The following is a 16573-nucleotide window of genomic DNA, read 5'->3' on the forward strand; positions in this document are numbered from 1 at the left end:
GAAATAAGCCTTCTCTAAAAATACCAACCCAAAACACCCACACCACACCAAGAAATAAGGCTTCTTCAAAAACACCAAAAATAACCACACCAAGAAATAAGCCTTCTCCAAAAACACAAAAAAACAACCACACCAAGAAATAAGGCTTCTCCAAAAATAGCCACACCACGAAATGTGAAAGATGGGTTAAACTTTGGAAAGACAAGGGGTCCTAAGGATTACGGGTTGGATATTCTTGAAAAAATGCACAAATATATTGTTAGAGTCGATGAGCCTGTTGGCGATGGCAACTGCGGTTATAGAGCTTTCTGCATTGTATTAGGAAAAAGTCAAGAAGATTGGCCGCAGATGAGAAAGGACTTGTACTAAGAGCTTATTGGCAGCCTCCCTCTTTATTGTACTTTGTACTATCAAAATGAGGTTGTTTATGCGATGAAGGAAACCCTACATGAAGAAGATTACGCACCCTTAAATAAGTGGATGAGCATCCCCTTTGCTGGATACCTATTTGCTTCAAGATTTAATGTTATCCTCCTGTATTTAGGAGCTCGTCAGTTAACATATTAATAGAATAATATAATTAACATTAAAAGAATCTGCAAAATATTTAAGTTTTACCTGTAGAAGAGTCAAGAAGCCCGAAACACCTTTCACCATGGCAGTCCCAAGTCCTCTATACATAAAGGCCAAAATTGCTGCACCCTACGCATACTTGCCAATCTCACTGAATTTCAGCAACAACCTCAAATAATAAACAAGCACTCCAGTCCCAGACTTGTCGGTGAAAATGATACATCTAAAGAAAAACCGTAGATAAGCTCTTACTTCCCGCTGTACCTCCACCAAAGTCGACACCTTCCCCTTTACATTCCTATCTTTATCCTTATTGCAGACCTTCCCAGCAAACTAGCTCCGCAGGAATTCCAGCCTTACCTTTGAAATGAATCGGCTAGCGTCCATCTCCGCTTTAATCACAGGCAGCGAGACACCCAGAGCACAGTATATGTAGGAGACTTTCCAATTGTTCACGGGTCAACTCCGTGTTCCCTCTCACTGCTCTGCCTCTAATTGCAATGCATAGGATTTGGGAGACATCATCCAAAGTCACAGTCATCTCCCCAAATGGCATATGGAAGATGTTGGTCTCTGGATGTCACCTCTCCACAAACGCAGAGACCAACGCCGGATCTTGATGTTTGTAGCACCAAAATACCAGATCATAAAACCCAGTCCTCTTAAGCTTATTTTCAAATCTGGGAGATCTTTTGAACTCATTCTTGAGATCCCATTTGCTTAACTTGGATAGATGCGGAACGCACTTCAACACTCCGCGCTCTGCCTGAAACAACAAAGACTCAATGAGGAGAAGCAAAAGGTTTTTTAAAGACAAAGAAAAATCAAGATACTAAGTCTATGATAATACCTTATTTTCCCAAACATCATGAGCCACATGCACCGAATAGTCATACAGAAGCTCTGACTCAGTAGGGCCACCACCATATACACCTCGTGTGTACTCCAAATCACCCTTGGATTTTCTCATATAGTCTACCATTGGTGGTGCTTTGACTTCGACTGGTGCTTCAACTTCCATCAATTCTTCCAAATCATCATTCTCCTCTTCATCACCCTCTTCATCACCAGACTCTTCCCCATCATCTCCATCCTCACCTGAGTCATCTCCATCATCAACTATACTCTTCTCACGATCCATTGCTACATTTACATCTACATCTAAATCTTTATCTACATCATCTAAATCTTTATCTACATTAATATCACCCTCACTCTCAGTTTCACTCTCACTCTCACTCTCAGTATCTACATTACTCGGAACAACCTCATTGTGGTCCCCTCTACGCACTGAGGCTGAGGTGCCCGCACTCCTTTTTCTCTTATTCTCTCCTTCTACATCACCTACATTCGTAGGATCATCATCTGCTTTTCTATCACCTCTACGGATTGAAGCTGTTTCGGCACTAAACTGCTTCAACACAACGAGAGCAATGGTAAAGAACGCACTAAGAAACAGAGGAATTTGATGTTGGGGGAGATGAAACTGAACCAAATAATGGCTGCCTACGTACCCAAGATCTATTCTCTAGGGATCAAGTTTCCACGTAGTTTCTTATGAAAAATAATGTGGTATTTATATAGGTAGAGTAGAGAGTCCTTGTAGCTCAAGTAATCTTGTAGCTTGAGTAATTGTGATAGAATATAACTGTCAACTGATAATTATCTCTTTGATAATAAATGAATCTGGACATAAATTAATGTACATTAGTGACAAGCCATGTGGCTAAGGTTCAGCCTTAGACACATGAGTTAATGGGCCTGTACATCGATTCATGGTATTGCGAATTGGGCTTTAGCCCTGTCGATTAAATGAATAAAGTGGAGACCCCTACTAATGGACATTTGACACGTAGGTGGGGGTCGAAACACCACCCCCTCTTTGGCATGCGAACAAATGTCATATGGCAAAGAAGAAAGAAAAATGAGCGGAATGTATAACGAAGTGTCGTGCGAAAAGAAATAATTGGAAAATTGACTGTCGAAAAAAAATCGTGAATTAGCGGAAACGAAATAATGTCAAACTAATTATAACGGGGACGCAATGTAGTTAAATAAAATATGGCCGAAAATGCACAGAAAAAAATAAAATATGCACAGAAATAAAATTGCAAAAAAAGTCGATTATTAAAACTGCATCAACGAGCAGCACGAATAATATCTGAAATTTGAATTCGACGATGCGTGCCAACGGAAGAGCGATACTTGGATTATACCGTTGAAAATTAAACGTAGGGGCAGTTTAGTAATAATAGTAATAAAAGGAAGTTAAATACTAATTGGACTCAAAGTGTTCGGATGAGATAAGAATGTGGAGGAGATAAGAATTGAGATTAAAGATGAAGTTGGATTTAGAAAAGAATCCCATCGAACCGAAAATTTCGACCCCTATATAAGTCTTGGCGCGTAGATCAAAACAAATCGTGGTTAAGAAAAGTTTTGAAGTCGCAGAAAACTTATCCTCTTCCGTATTATTGCCGCTCTAGAACGCTGTGTTCCGTCTCAATCAGGTACGTTCTCTCACCATCAGCTCTTCTCATATATCTCGTTTTGACATCTAACTCATCAAGCCTGTGGGAGTAGGAGATATCACCAAACACCCCTTGGCCCCTGAAGATTCAACATGTCTAGGTGGGGAGCGCGGGTGGTGGTATGAGCTAGATTTATCTTGTCGAATTCGGAGAAACCAGATGGTAAGAAATAAGGATAACTCGGAGGAGAGGCCGGATGATAAGAAGGTGACTTCCCTGCCTGCTTGTGAAGTGGTCGGGCTAGCAGGGGAATACCCAAACTCTTTCTTCTCAACTGTGTTCCGCGTCCATCAAACAGGCACTGTTCAACCCATCTTGGATATTGATGTTTACGGTACGTTTCTACCTTCCTCGTAATAAGCCTTGTTGTTGTTGTTTTTTTTTCGTCTGCTTTCGCCTTTGAACGTTGGAACTCTGTCCTTAGGATGTCTTCTATATGGAACATGTGGTGGCAACACAAAAAGGAAGACGTTTTTGGTGTTGTGCGCGACTTCTGCATGAGCTGCTGAAGAGTGAAGACGATGATGGCGCTGTATCCAAACCAATATCAATCAAACATGATATGGTGCAACGCCTTCTAAGGAAGGGCATCGTAACCGCTCTTATATAAACTGGTCCGGTGCATTCGGAAGACTTAGTAATAAACAAGATACGGTGAAACGCCCTCTAAGGAAAGGCACCGTACCTGTGTCCCATTGAGTTGGCCTGGTTCGTCCTTGACATAGTGAACCCGGTTTTCGAGCAATCTGACCTGATTTTGCTTTTTTTTGTGTGCAGGTAGAACTACCGTACTATACGGGGGAAAAATACTCGAGAAGAAAACTCGATGACGATCGCAGACTTAGTGAGGTGGAAAGAAGGTGACAGATATAACGACTACACGAGGCCACGGCATAATCTAGCTCAGGATCGAGCAGCTTCAAATTAGATCGGCTAGAATATTAAGCTTAAATTATTGAGTTTCGATAAAACTTAAATTTGGCCTGTTGAAGAAGACGAAGAAAACGGAGAAAAGTGTGGAGAATATGAGAAAGCGGTGTCGGAAACAGATATGTTATCAATTATCGTAAAATTTTGGTTAAGTCTGAAAGATTGACGAAAATATTTGTATTTTTGTCGTAGGTTGAAACGGCGGAATTACGAGCAAAAGATATTGACGAAAAGTTTCGAGCGGAAAAATCTCAATGCCTTAGAAAAAATAAAGAAGCTGAAGAAAGGTTTTGCTCAGGGTGATCGCACGGCAATGCCGTAGAAGAAATAAAGAAGTCAGAGAAAATTTTCGTTCGGAAAGATTGGCTCAATAAAGCTGTCGGAATGATTCACTCAGAAAAATCGTCTCGTTGCCTTAGAAAAAATAATGAAGCTGGCGGAAAATATTTAACCGAAAGCGCTAAGCAAAGCGAATGTAGATTTCGAATAAGAAAACGAAGATTTAATCGAGCGACCATAAGACAATTGGCAGAAACAATTAATTAGGTAAATGTATGAATGTAATACCATAGAGCGAAAAATTCTTTTGATGAAAAATAAAAATAAAGTATAGGTTTGCTATTGAATATTGTTGTTGTATCAGATAACATACCTGCAGAAAATTGACAATGTTGTAGATTTATACAGTTGGAATGAAATAGAACGAGACGCCCCTACGTAGAGAAAAACGCCCCCAATGCGTACTTAATTTTGTAAAATTAGGCTAAGCGAGCATAAAAATGTTCAAACTTAGGCTGACGAAGCTAAACGTGGTAACCTCGGTAGATTTTGTCGGAACAATAGTAACGAACTAAGCGAGTGTAAAAGCGTTCAAACTTAGACTGGCGAAGTTAAAAGTAGTAACTTTGTCAGATTTTGTCGTAGCGATAGTAATGACTAAGCGAGCGTAAAAAACGTTCAAACTTAGACTGACAAAGCTAAATGTGGTAACTTCGTCAGATTTTTTTTCGTAATGATAGTAATGAACTAAGCGAGCATAAAAGCGTTCAAACTTAAACTGACGAAGCTAAATGTGGTAACTTCGTCAGATTTTTTCGTAATGATAGTAATGAACTAAGCGAGCGTAAAAACGTTCAAACTTAGACTGACGAACCTAAATGTGCTAACTTCGTCAGATTTTTTCATAATGAGAATAATGAACTAAGCGAGCGTAAAAACGTTCAAACTTAAACTGACGAAGCTAAATGTGGTAACTTCGTCATATTTTTTCGTAATGAGAATAATGAACTAAGCGAGCGTAAAAACGTTCAAACTTAGACTGACGAAGCTAAATGTGGTAACTTCGTCAGATTTTTTCGTAATGAGAATAATAAACTAAGCGAGCGTAAAAACGTTCAAACTTAAACTGACGAAGCTAAATGTGGTAACTTCGTCAGATTTTTTCGTAATGAGAATAATGAACTAAGCGAGCGTAAAAACGTTCAAACTTATATTAACGAAGCTGAATGTGGTAACTTCGTCAGATTTTTTCGTAATGAGAATAATTAACTAAGCGAGCGTAAAAACGTTCAAACTTAAACTGACGAAGCTAAATGTGGTAACTTCGTCAGATTTTTTCGTAATGATAGTAATGAACTAAGCGAGCGTAAAAACGTTCAAACTTAAACTGAAGAAACTAAATGTGGTAACTTCGTCAGATTTTTTCGTAATGATAGTAACGAACTAAGCGAGCGTAAAAACGTTCAAACTTAGATTGATGAAAAGATGACTGCAAAAGTGATGTGTCTTGATCCTTTTCTTCTAACGGCGGCAGAGGAGATAAGCCAATGAATATGCATGACGTAAGTCATTTCGGGGTCTTTGAGTGATAGAGATGCTATCAAATTGTCGAGCAAGACTATGTATCAAACTAAGATAAGCCGCCATATGCTCATCTCTTGCTTCAAAAGACCCACCAAACTGATTGGCAACAAGGCAAGAATCTGTGTTAACAGGAGCTTTCGCGCCCCCAGTGTCAAAGCTGTTCTCAAGGCACAAATGGCAGCCTCATACTCGGCTTCGTTATTTGAAGCGGCGAAGCTAAGTTTGCGTGATTTCCCAATCTTTTCTCCGCCGGGTTTAACAAAAAATGCATCCAATTCCAGACCCAGATTTACTATGGGAGCCATCTGAGTAAACAATCCATAGGTCAATGGGATTAGGAATTGTGTTTTCATGTTGGTCTTCGCCGCCCCCGGTTATATTGGCATCGTCTTCCATAGATTCTTCCCGCACAAGAAATCGTCAATAGGAGAATCATCAATCGGAAAATCAGCTATCAAAGAAACCAGAGCATGTCCTTTTTCAGTAGTACGACTTTCAAAGACAATGCTATGTGCACTAAGATAACTTTCCCATTCGGCTAATCTACTTGATTCTTGTGCATTACGAAAGATCTTGCGTAAGGGATTTTCAGTATAATTCTGACCAACCTCCCCTGGAAGTATGGTTTCAATCGGCGAGCGACATGAACCAATGCAAGTGCAATTTTTTCCATCTTTGAATAACGAGACTCAGCTCCGGTTAAAGTCTTACTGATAAAAAAGATGGGTCTACCATCATCAATGAAAAGAACAACACTAACAGCTTGAGGTGTAGCTGCCAGGTATATGCCACTAGGTTGACCCGGTGAAGGACTTGTCAATATAGGAGGACTGACCAAGTATTTCTCCAGTTGTTGCAATGCCATCTCACAATCAACGTTCCAAGTTTCCGCCCCCTTTAAAGTCTGGAAGAAGGGATGACAACGATCGGAATATTTAGAAATAAATCTATGAAGAGCGTCAAGCCGACCAGTAAGTCGTTGAATTTTCTTCTTATTTTTTGGTGATGGCATATCAATAACAACGCGTATCTGATCAGGATTAGCCTCAATACCTCTACGAGTCATGAGGTATCCCAAAATTTTTCCAGAAGAGAGGCCCAAAAGAACATTTGGCGGGATTGAGTCTCATGTTATACTTGTTAAGCCTATCAAAAACAAGTTAAAGATCGGAAAGATGATCACCCGTATCCTTCGATTTAACGACTATATCATCGATATAAGCCTCCATTATTTTTTCAAGCAGATCAGAAAAAATTGTATTGAAGAGTGAAATCCATTTCACCCAGAAGATTTAAACAGATAGACGCCCCCGGTCGAGCCTATGTGGAAAATGACACCTGCCATTACCTCTTACAAGAGTTAGAGATTTTAGGCGGTACACACTTTCGGGTCCGACTGGAGATTGTCTTTTTCTTTGTGTGTAACCAACCTATCTAGGTCGGTAGTTTGTCTGGGATTGTGGTTTTCCCTCTAGTTGCTTCTGTGACACCTTCCATCCCTGCCTGGTCGGACCTGTCTGGGATGGCAGTTTTTCTCAAATCTGCGAGGTCGGCCTTCCCTGTCAGGTCGGTCCAGTCTAGGATGAAGGTTTTCCTTATACTTTTTTTCGTGACGCCTTTTTTCCCCAATGCGGGACGGACTGTCTAGGATGGCGATTTTCCATAAATCTGCGAGGTCGGCCTTCCCTGTCAGGTCGGTCCAGTCTGGGATGAAGTTTTTTCTTATACTTTCTTCCGCGACACCTTGTTTCCCTGTCTGGACGGACCTGTCTAGGATGGCGATTTTCCGCAAATCTGCGAGGTCGGCCTTCCCTGTCAGGTCGGACCAATCTGGGATGAAGTTTTTCTTTATACTTTCTTCCGCGACGCCTTCTTTCAGAGGTGTTTGTACCGCCGTTTGCGGTAGCGGCGGCAGCGGTGTTGCTGCTTTCCGGCACCTAGTAACAAAAGTATATAACTTTTAGTCACGTTGTTGCTTGATGTTCAAAAGTGAGTCGACATCCTTTGGCGTCTTGCAATTGTGGCGGGAACGATTAACAAACTGATTTTCTAGTTCATTGTATTGGTGAATTTATCTTGAAGGCAACTCACTAAACCAGCGTAATGCTTCTCCCTTTAGAGTTGATGGAAAGAGCTTACACATGAGCGGATCATCTCCACCCCATAACACCAACTTATTTTTGAACAATAGAACATGCAAGCCAGGATCTCCTTCCGACTCATTATAAAGTTCAAAATCGGGTTTTTTGAAATCGGGATGGTGGTAAGTTTCCTGAATGTCGAGCGAAAACTTATCAAGTACACCATCATCGACTGTCAAGTTTTCATTCTTACATCTCTTGACTCTCTATCGTTAAGTTCTTTTGTAATCAACTCTTTCAATTGTTGTTATGTTAGAGTTAAAGTATTGGCTCGAACAACTGGACGCCCCCGGTCGTGCCCATGTGGAGAAGGATACCTTCCATTATCTCTTATTGGAGTTAGAGATCTTTGGCGCACGCATACGATCGACTCAATCGGGTGATTGTCTTTGTCTATCCCTGTAACGAGCCTGTCTAGGCCGGTAGTCACCCTTGGCCGGGTGGTCGGTATAATTATACCACTTCTCCATGTTTTGTTGCTCTTGTCTGGGATGCCCGCCTTTCCAGTCATGTCGGACATATCTCGGATGGCGGTCTTCCTTGAAATTGCTTCTCAGAGGTAAATCTTCCATTTGAGATCGGACATGTTTAGGGTAGTAGTTATCCCTGCCAATCCGATTCTCCCCATAAGTACAGGTAATAGGGTCATCATTACTTTTAGAGTGTGCACTGGTTGATTGTGTTTGAGAAATAACACGTTGTTGAGGACGATGAAGTGGATCTTCAAGACGGTCCCATACCTTTGGAATGGCTGCGTCCCCTTCGTGGTCGCCTGATGTTGTTGAATTTGCAGCCTCGTCCACCGGCCTTTGCCTCTTTGCCAGATTCCTTCTGAAGTTCCTATTTCAAATTTTTGACTCATCGTAACTCACGCTCAATCGTATTAGGAGTGGCGGTGGCGCTGCTACGGTTGGATGTTGAGAATTGATCTTACCACTAGGAGCAACTTGATTGTTCAACGGTTCTTGCATTGGCCGATTTGAATTTCGAAGGTTGCAATTCCTATTAGCAGGAGGAATATGTTGACTATTTGGTATGCTTTTTGTGCTTACCATCTTGATTGTTTCACGTGATAATGAATTCTAAAGTCCCCACAGACGGCGCCAATTATGTTTCGGCAGTAAACTGCTTCAACACAACGAGAGCAATGGTAAAGAACGCACTAAGAAACAGAGGAATTTGATGTTGGGGGAGATGAAACTGAACCAAATAATGGCTGCCTACGTACCCAAGATCTATTCTATAGGGATCAAGTTTCCACGTAGTTCCTTATGAAAAATAATGTGGTATTTATATAGGTAGAGTAGAGAGTCCTTGTAGCTCAAGTAATCTTGTAGCTTGAGTAATTGTGATAGAATATAACTGTCAACTGATAATTATCTCTTTGATAATAAATGAATCTGGACATAAATTAATGTATATTAGTGGCAAGCCATGTGGCTAAGGTTCAGCCTTAGACACATGAGTTAATGGTATTGATTCATGGTATTACGAATTGGGCTTTAGCCCTGTCGATTAAATGAATAAAGTACTAATGAACGTTTGCCACGTAGGTGGGGGTCGAAACAGAAGTCGTTGTTTTCGACCCCCTATCTCTCTTCTTGTCAAGCTTAGGCGCGTCACCGCGACCCGAAGAGAAACCGCCGCCACCAAACAACTTCTTTACACCCTTGAATATATTTTTCACTACATTCTTGATATTCTTTGATCGAGGACCCATTGCTACAAAGAAAAATAAAACAAGTATTAGTAACTATAATAAGTTTAATCAAATATATACCTATGTTACAAACTTGGTCACTCACACAAGTGACCAAGTTACCCAAATGCTAAACATAACATAACATAACTTCAACCACCCCAATTCAGTCCCCTCTACCATTAACATCCAACAAATACCCAAACAAAAACAATGAAATACAACTACTAATTGAAACCAAGTACTTAAGAACCAACAAGTGCTCGACGAGTCTTTTAGAGACAATTTGCAACAATTAATAAGTTACATAAAAAGCAGGAAGAGTTGGATACAACACTGGGAAAAACCATAACCAAATAAACCCAATTAAACAGTAAATCAAATCACAGAACGTCGAAAACTATCACCAATCAAATGGATAGCATTTAAGGGGTGCTTTCAAAGTGCCAACAAATGCAAACAGAGTTCATACCGAACAAAATGCATTCGAGACACAAACTACTTGTACTTATCTAGAGTGCTTTCAGTGTCCACAATTGTCATGTATTCAAGAAAAAAAATACAATTGTCAGGGCAACAAATAGAATGTGACGCGCCCAATGTTTTTGATGCATACTTCCTACATAACGTTTATATTCCTAAATATTTGCATTTAACACTCTCTTCCTTATCCTATACCAATTTAACATTGCTCCATCTTGAAAACATAGCATCATAGATCCCATTGAAACCATCTAATATAATCTTTGAAATTAAAGATCCGTTAGACATTTCGAACTATGCCAGCATTATTCATAGAAAACTGTATATTGCGAACCTAGGCTCATAAGGAAGAAAAGGTCACTATCAAGATTACAATAAGAAGATGCAATAATTTACTATTTCTAACAACTAGACCATTTCCATTAAGCTACTAATTAATGTCAAATCCATATTTAAACCAAAAAAAAAATACTTACAAAAAACATCATAGACACAAACTACTTGTTCTTATCTAGAGTGCTTTAAGTGTCCACAACTAGGTGCGCTTTCAGTGTATCAACGATTACCGTCAACGATTCAAAATGATAGCATTCCACTATACGCTAGGTGCTTATAAATCAATACACTGAAAGTACTAGTGGAATGTAAGCGTATAGTGGAATGTAGCACTTATAAACTCAAGATAAGTAGCGTATAGTGCTTTCAATGTATCACCTAGTACCTAAGTGCTAAATGATTACCATCAACGATTCAAAATGATTACTATTAAGAAAGATTCTTAGCCGTATAGTCCACACCTCAATGATTTGAAGAGCTTGGTTCGACGATGTGATAAAAGACAAGATTGATCAAATTAAAAAAAAAACACAAAATCACTGACTTACAAGCAAAATGCGAATGCCACAGTATTGCACTAGTTTACCTTGAAAATGCAGATCCAAATGCTGATTACAATCGGTGCCACAATCCAAATGTAGATCCAATATCCAAATGTTGTCCTTGAAAATGTTGATTACAATCGGTGCCACATATCCAAATGAAACTTGAATTAAAATGACCCAACCAAAATAAAGGTTGAATGTTTTGAGTTTGCTTACCAGGAGACGACAGCTTGTGGGTCTTGAATTAAAACTACAAGAAAACAAGAAAACAAAGGTTTGGTTTTGAGTTTTTTTCGTTACAAAGCTCGAAGGGTTTTTTAGGCTTACGCGAGAGAGATGATACCGGTTGAGGTGGTTTTTCCGGTTTCGCGATTTAGGTGGGGGTGTACTGGGCTTTGCTGTTTGGGCTTGGGATGGAGGCTGCCCAATCCAATTTGTGTGGCGCCCAATACAAGACTCTTCCATTAATCTTCTCATTGGATTTTCTAATAGTTTTGCAAGAGTTCTCACCTGTGTCACAATGTCAGCTTCCCAGTCATTAATAAGCTCTTTAGTATGATGACTCAGAGACTAAACCCGTTTTGAGCCGTGTTATTTTATAAACAATAGCGAATCAACTTGCTACCTTCCATTCTCTATAATCTTCTCAATCTTAGGACTTAAGCATTTCCCTGTATCCATGTACGAGTAATACTATACACACCAACAGTTTTACTAACAAACAACACTAACTGACGTGGTTACCCCAATTTCTGCTAACTAGGATTTCCACTAACAAAACAAAGCCTAAATAATTTTCGCCTCCGCTCTGTTTTATGAGTACTCCTGTTTCATTTCCAATTTTATTTTCCCTCCACCCATCGTGATTTCCACTAACAGGCAAAAAAAAACATGAAACTGTTAAATAAGAAGATTAGAGAGAGAGATACAAATTCATCAAAATAACACCAAAATTAACTCGACTTTTGCACCAGTAGCTAACAGCCTAACACAAAATAGACACCAATAGCTAACACAAAACAAACACCAATAGCTAACACAAAACAAACACCAATTTGCCATCAACCTACAAGTAATCCATTTACAATCCACTGGTTCAAAACTTCAGAGACACCAAGAGTGGTTCAAACTATTGCAGCCTAACACAAAATAGACACCAGTAGCTAACACAAAACAAACACCAATTTGTCATCAACCTACAAGTAATCCATTTACAATCCACTGGTTCAAAACTTCAGAGACACCAAGAGTGGTTCAAACTATTGCACCAGTAGCTAACGCAACTGTCTTGGTTCCCTTGATGAGTCTTTATTGAGAAAAACGTTTAGCTTTTTAGATTGGATTTCATTACTAGTATGAAACATAGATGGTGGTGTACAAGCACCGAACTGACGAACTAGGTGGTGAGATCCAAGATGTCCATGATCACTTAACTGTTGAGGTGTGAAGTGCCCCTGCTTCCGATACGTTAAAAAATTGAAATAAGTGAACCAGTTAAGAAATTAGAACAAATAAAAAAATTACAAATAAATAAGTACACAAAAAATGTTTGTGTGTTTATCAAACCATGAGTAGTGAATGAAATTCTCCAAATCTTGGTTGGTTGAGCATCAATGAGCCTAAAGGATTGCATTGCTCCTATTCCAAACATTAGGTCAATAAAAAATATAAAATAATAATACCTACAGAAACACTAGATAAGAAGATAACAACATTGCATACCATATTTTGAAATTTTTGTTGTATGTTATATATGTTGGAGTCATATATCGAGCCATTTAAATCTGGCAGTACACTCTGGAACACAAACGAAAAATTATGTATAAGAAATCACAAAGCATCAATCAATTATTAGCTTAGGAAAACATAAAACAACATCTACTCACATGATGCTTTAAGAAAGAAGTTACTACATACTATATACACAAACATACCTTTTTCTGTATAGTTTTCTGAATTCCTTCAGCGAAACTTGCATGGTTGAGCAGAATTTTTCGTGTTAAAGCCTCGCAGCTTCTGCAGTTGTATTGTGTTGCAAATATTGTTAAACTCTTGGAGTGTATTTGGTTGTTCAAAAATAGGTTCTGTAATCCAATGTTGCATTGCATAACCCTGCAACAAAACAAGTCAATTCAAATATTTAAGTGGCAATCCACAATGAAGAAGCTAAACAAATTAACCATCTCTTGATTTACCTTTGAGGTTATGCTCTCTTGTATTGTTAGATGATCATATGCAGGGGCATTGCTTGCATTAAGCATATTTCTCCCTTCCTCAAAATTTAACGAGTGAAAATCCTAGAAAAAAGTAAAGTAACAATAAATTCTTAGCTTTGGAAAAAAAAAATCATCTATAAAGTAAGAGAACTATGAAATTAAATAGGACAAATGAACACTACTACCTTCTTTGCATTTTCCTTGCTAGGTGAAGTCTTCATATTCTTTTTCCCTTTGTTTAGTCTCTGAACAATTTTTTCGAGATTAGTTTGTTTCCTTTTAAATGGTCCTAAGCTTGCAACGCGAACAACCAAAAGAGTAAGAATATTTTGACCATCTCCATATGCTGGTGAAACGGTGTTCTTCTTCGAAACAGGCTTAGCGCTCCCACAAGCACCATTATCATGACTAAACTTCTCTTTTAAAGTATGTACATGCACCATCAATTCCTTATACCTGTCTTCACAATCTACTACCATATCCGCAACCTCTTCAAAAGCATAACACAATTCATCAAAACGACGTGATTCAGGTTTGGCGGACCGTTTGTCATAACTAATCTTAATTTTGGTGTGTCTCCGTTTGATATTTTTATTCCACCTTCGTAAGATGTACTTATCTGGTACTTGGTAAATCTTCTTGTGTAGTAAAACCATAATAAAATGTCTGCATACTATCCCCCTAAATTGAAACAACTGACAATTACAATCAACTTCTTTGAGATCCCCATTAAACCTAACCTTAAATGTGGCTCTGCAAAGGCTAGCTCCAAATGGTACATCTTCATTTACTTCGTATTCTTCATCTTCCTTACACGTAGATAAATCACAACAAATTTTCCCTCTCAACTCTTCTTGGAACTCTAGAAATTTTGTCATCGTATAAGCACCTTGAAATTGCTTCTCCATATCATAAGGACTTATACAAGGGAGCCTCGATTTAAAAGAATTAAAATATGCTTGATTTTCTTTTTCCACCTTACTTCGCAAAGCATTTTCATATTGTCCAACAAACTGCGTGAGAATAGTTTTTGAATTAACATAGCCATCAAAGAAGGCATTCATGCTCTCGCTTCGTTGTGTGGTTGACATTCCAGCCCAAAAGCTGTCTTTCACTAATGCAGGCACCCAACGATCTCTTTCCTTGTACAACCCTCCTAACCATTCATTGCTTTCGAGATCGTACTTTAAAATGAATCCGCACCAGTTTTCTTCAAATTCTTCTTTTGTTAAAGAATCATAGACTGCAACTTGCATACATAATTTGATTGATTCATACTCATTATATCCTCTCAATTTTTTAGGCAATTTTTTCATGATATGCCACAAGCACAACCGATGTCGCGCATTAGGAAAAACAATAGCTATGGCATTTTGCATTGCTCTATCTTGATCTGTAATTATTGCACTTGGAGGACATCCATGCATACATGCTAGCCAAGATTTAAATAGCCATTCATATGTCTTGGTATCTTCCCTTGAGATAAGACCACAACCTAACAACACTGATTGACCATGGTGGTTCACCCCCACGAAAGGAGCGAATGGCATGTCATACTTGTTTGTTAAGTACGTTGCATCAAATGTAATAATATCGCCAAACTCTTTGCAAGCTACCCTACACCTACCATCTGCCCAAAACACATTCCTCAATCGACCTTCATTGTCTAAATCCATCGTGTGAAAAAACTCAGAATTCTCAGTTTGCATTTTTAAAAAGTAACTGTGCATAGCATTAGCATCTCCTTCTCCAAGTTGCAAACGACGAAACTTTTCAACATGATTTCTACAGTCTTTCTCTAAATATGACAAGTTCTCATAACCTTTTGCTTCAAAAACAAATGAATTGATACTCTTATTCAGACGGATGCCGGATTCGTCATTGGTTTCAAGCCTTCTCTTCACTTTTGGTGTAAGTTTCCTATTGCATCTATAAAAACTGGATTTGCTTTCGGACTTAAACCATGGTTATGTCCAAGTATTTGAGAGGTTATTATCCACTTTCCATCAAAGGCTAAGAGCTGCTTGTAATTCTAGCTTTGCAATCTTTTTTTTGATATTGGACGCATATTAACTAGACTTTTTGATGTGCGCCGAACCTTTCCTTCACGTGAACAAACTATAGTCAAATACTTCACATCCCCATTATCATCTTTGGTGATGCTTCTTTTACAAATACCAAATCCCAACTATTTTCCGTATCTTGCATAAAATTCAAGAAGGCCATTAACGGAGCTAAACGACATTCCCACTGCAGGCTTCTCAACTGTGAGTTCTACATTAATTGTTTTATCCACTTTATTCCCTTCAGTTTCTCCCATCACCTCTTTATTTGAAAAATTATTTGGTACTTCTTCCATTGTTGTTCTAACGGCACCAAAAATGAAGCTAACACCGTGACTTTGGAAAAAAAAATGAAAAACAATTTTAGAAAAGGTGCTACAAAATAATGGTGAAAACAAATTTTGCGTGTTTTTAAAACTAAGTAGAATGGAGATGAAAGTTAAGAGGAAAAAAAATGAACATGAACATAGCACACTCATCTATAAGAGAAATAAAAAATTATAAACTGACCTAGAATTTTTGGCTGGAGAAAATAGTATTCTCGGAGAAAATTTTACTGTCGTTAATCATACTTTGCTGGAGCCAGAGGGAAAATAAAACGCAGTGGAGGGAAAAAGGAATTCGGAGTGAATAGAGAGGAAAATTACTTAGTTTTGTTGTTAGTGGAAATCCTAATCAGCGAAAATTGGGGTAACCACGTCAGTTAGTGTTGTTTGTTGGTAAAGATATGGGCTACCACGAGGATATCCCCATAGGGATGAGTATTCCGAGACCGTTGGATCCGAGATTTACGGTCCGAAAATCAAAAACAAAAAGGAAGAGAGAGAATATGGGTTTGTTTTTAATTTTCGGACCGTTGGATCCGGCGTCCCTATGAGGATATCCTCGGGGTAGACGAACTCGTTGGTAAAACTGTTGGTGTATAGTATTACTCATCCATGTACCAGTCAGATAGTACGTGTACCTTTTTTTTTTTTTTTTTGGTAAAGATAGTATGTGTATCGTGTAACGCAGACACACACACGTACACACCACAGGTACACTAATGCAGACATACTCACACATTTCAAACAAGCATATAACGAGATAACACAACGAGAGAACATGGAAAACACATGCTGAAGACTATAAAAGGACATTTCTGAAGGTATTTTAGCTCTTTGCTGCCTAGCTGGCTGTCTTATTTAAGAAAC

The 16573-nt window shown here is 38.8% G+C and overlaps 1 long non-coding RNA gene across 1 annotated transcript; it reads right to left on the reverse strand.

Annotated features, from left to right (window-relative positions):
* Window positions 1-13041: 13041 nt before the first annotated feature.
* Window positions 13042-13602, reverse strand: LOC147483049 (uncharacterized). The gene is made up of 3 exons (XR_015206168.1): window positions 13503-13602; window positions 13297-13398; window positions 13042-13213 (listed from the first exon to the last, which is right to left on the reverse strand). It is a non-coding gene; the product is annotated as an uncharacterized LOC147483049 (long non-coding RNA).
* Window positions 13603-16573: the final 2971 nt, after the last annotated feature.

The sequence above is a fragment of the Coptis chinensis genome, chromosome 8, assembly GCF_015680905.1.
Source record: "Coptis chinensis isolate HL-2020 chromosome 8, ASM1568090v1, whole genome shotgun sequence".
NCBI lineage: Eukaryota > Viridiplantae > Streptophyta > Magnoliopsida > Ranunculales > Ranunculaceae > Coptis > Coptis chinensis.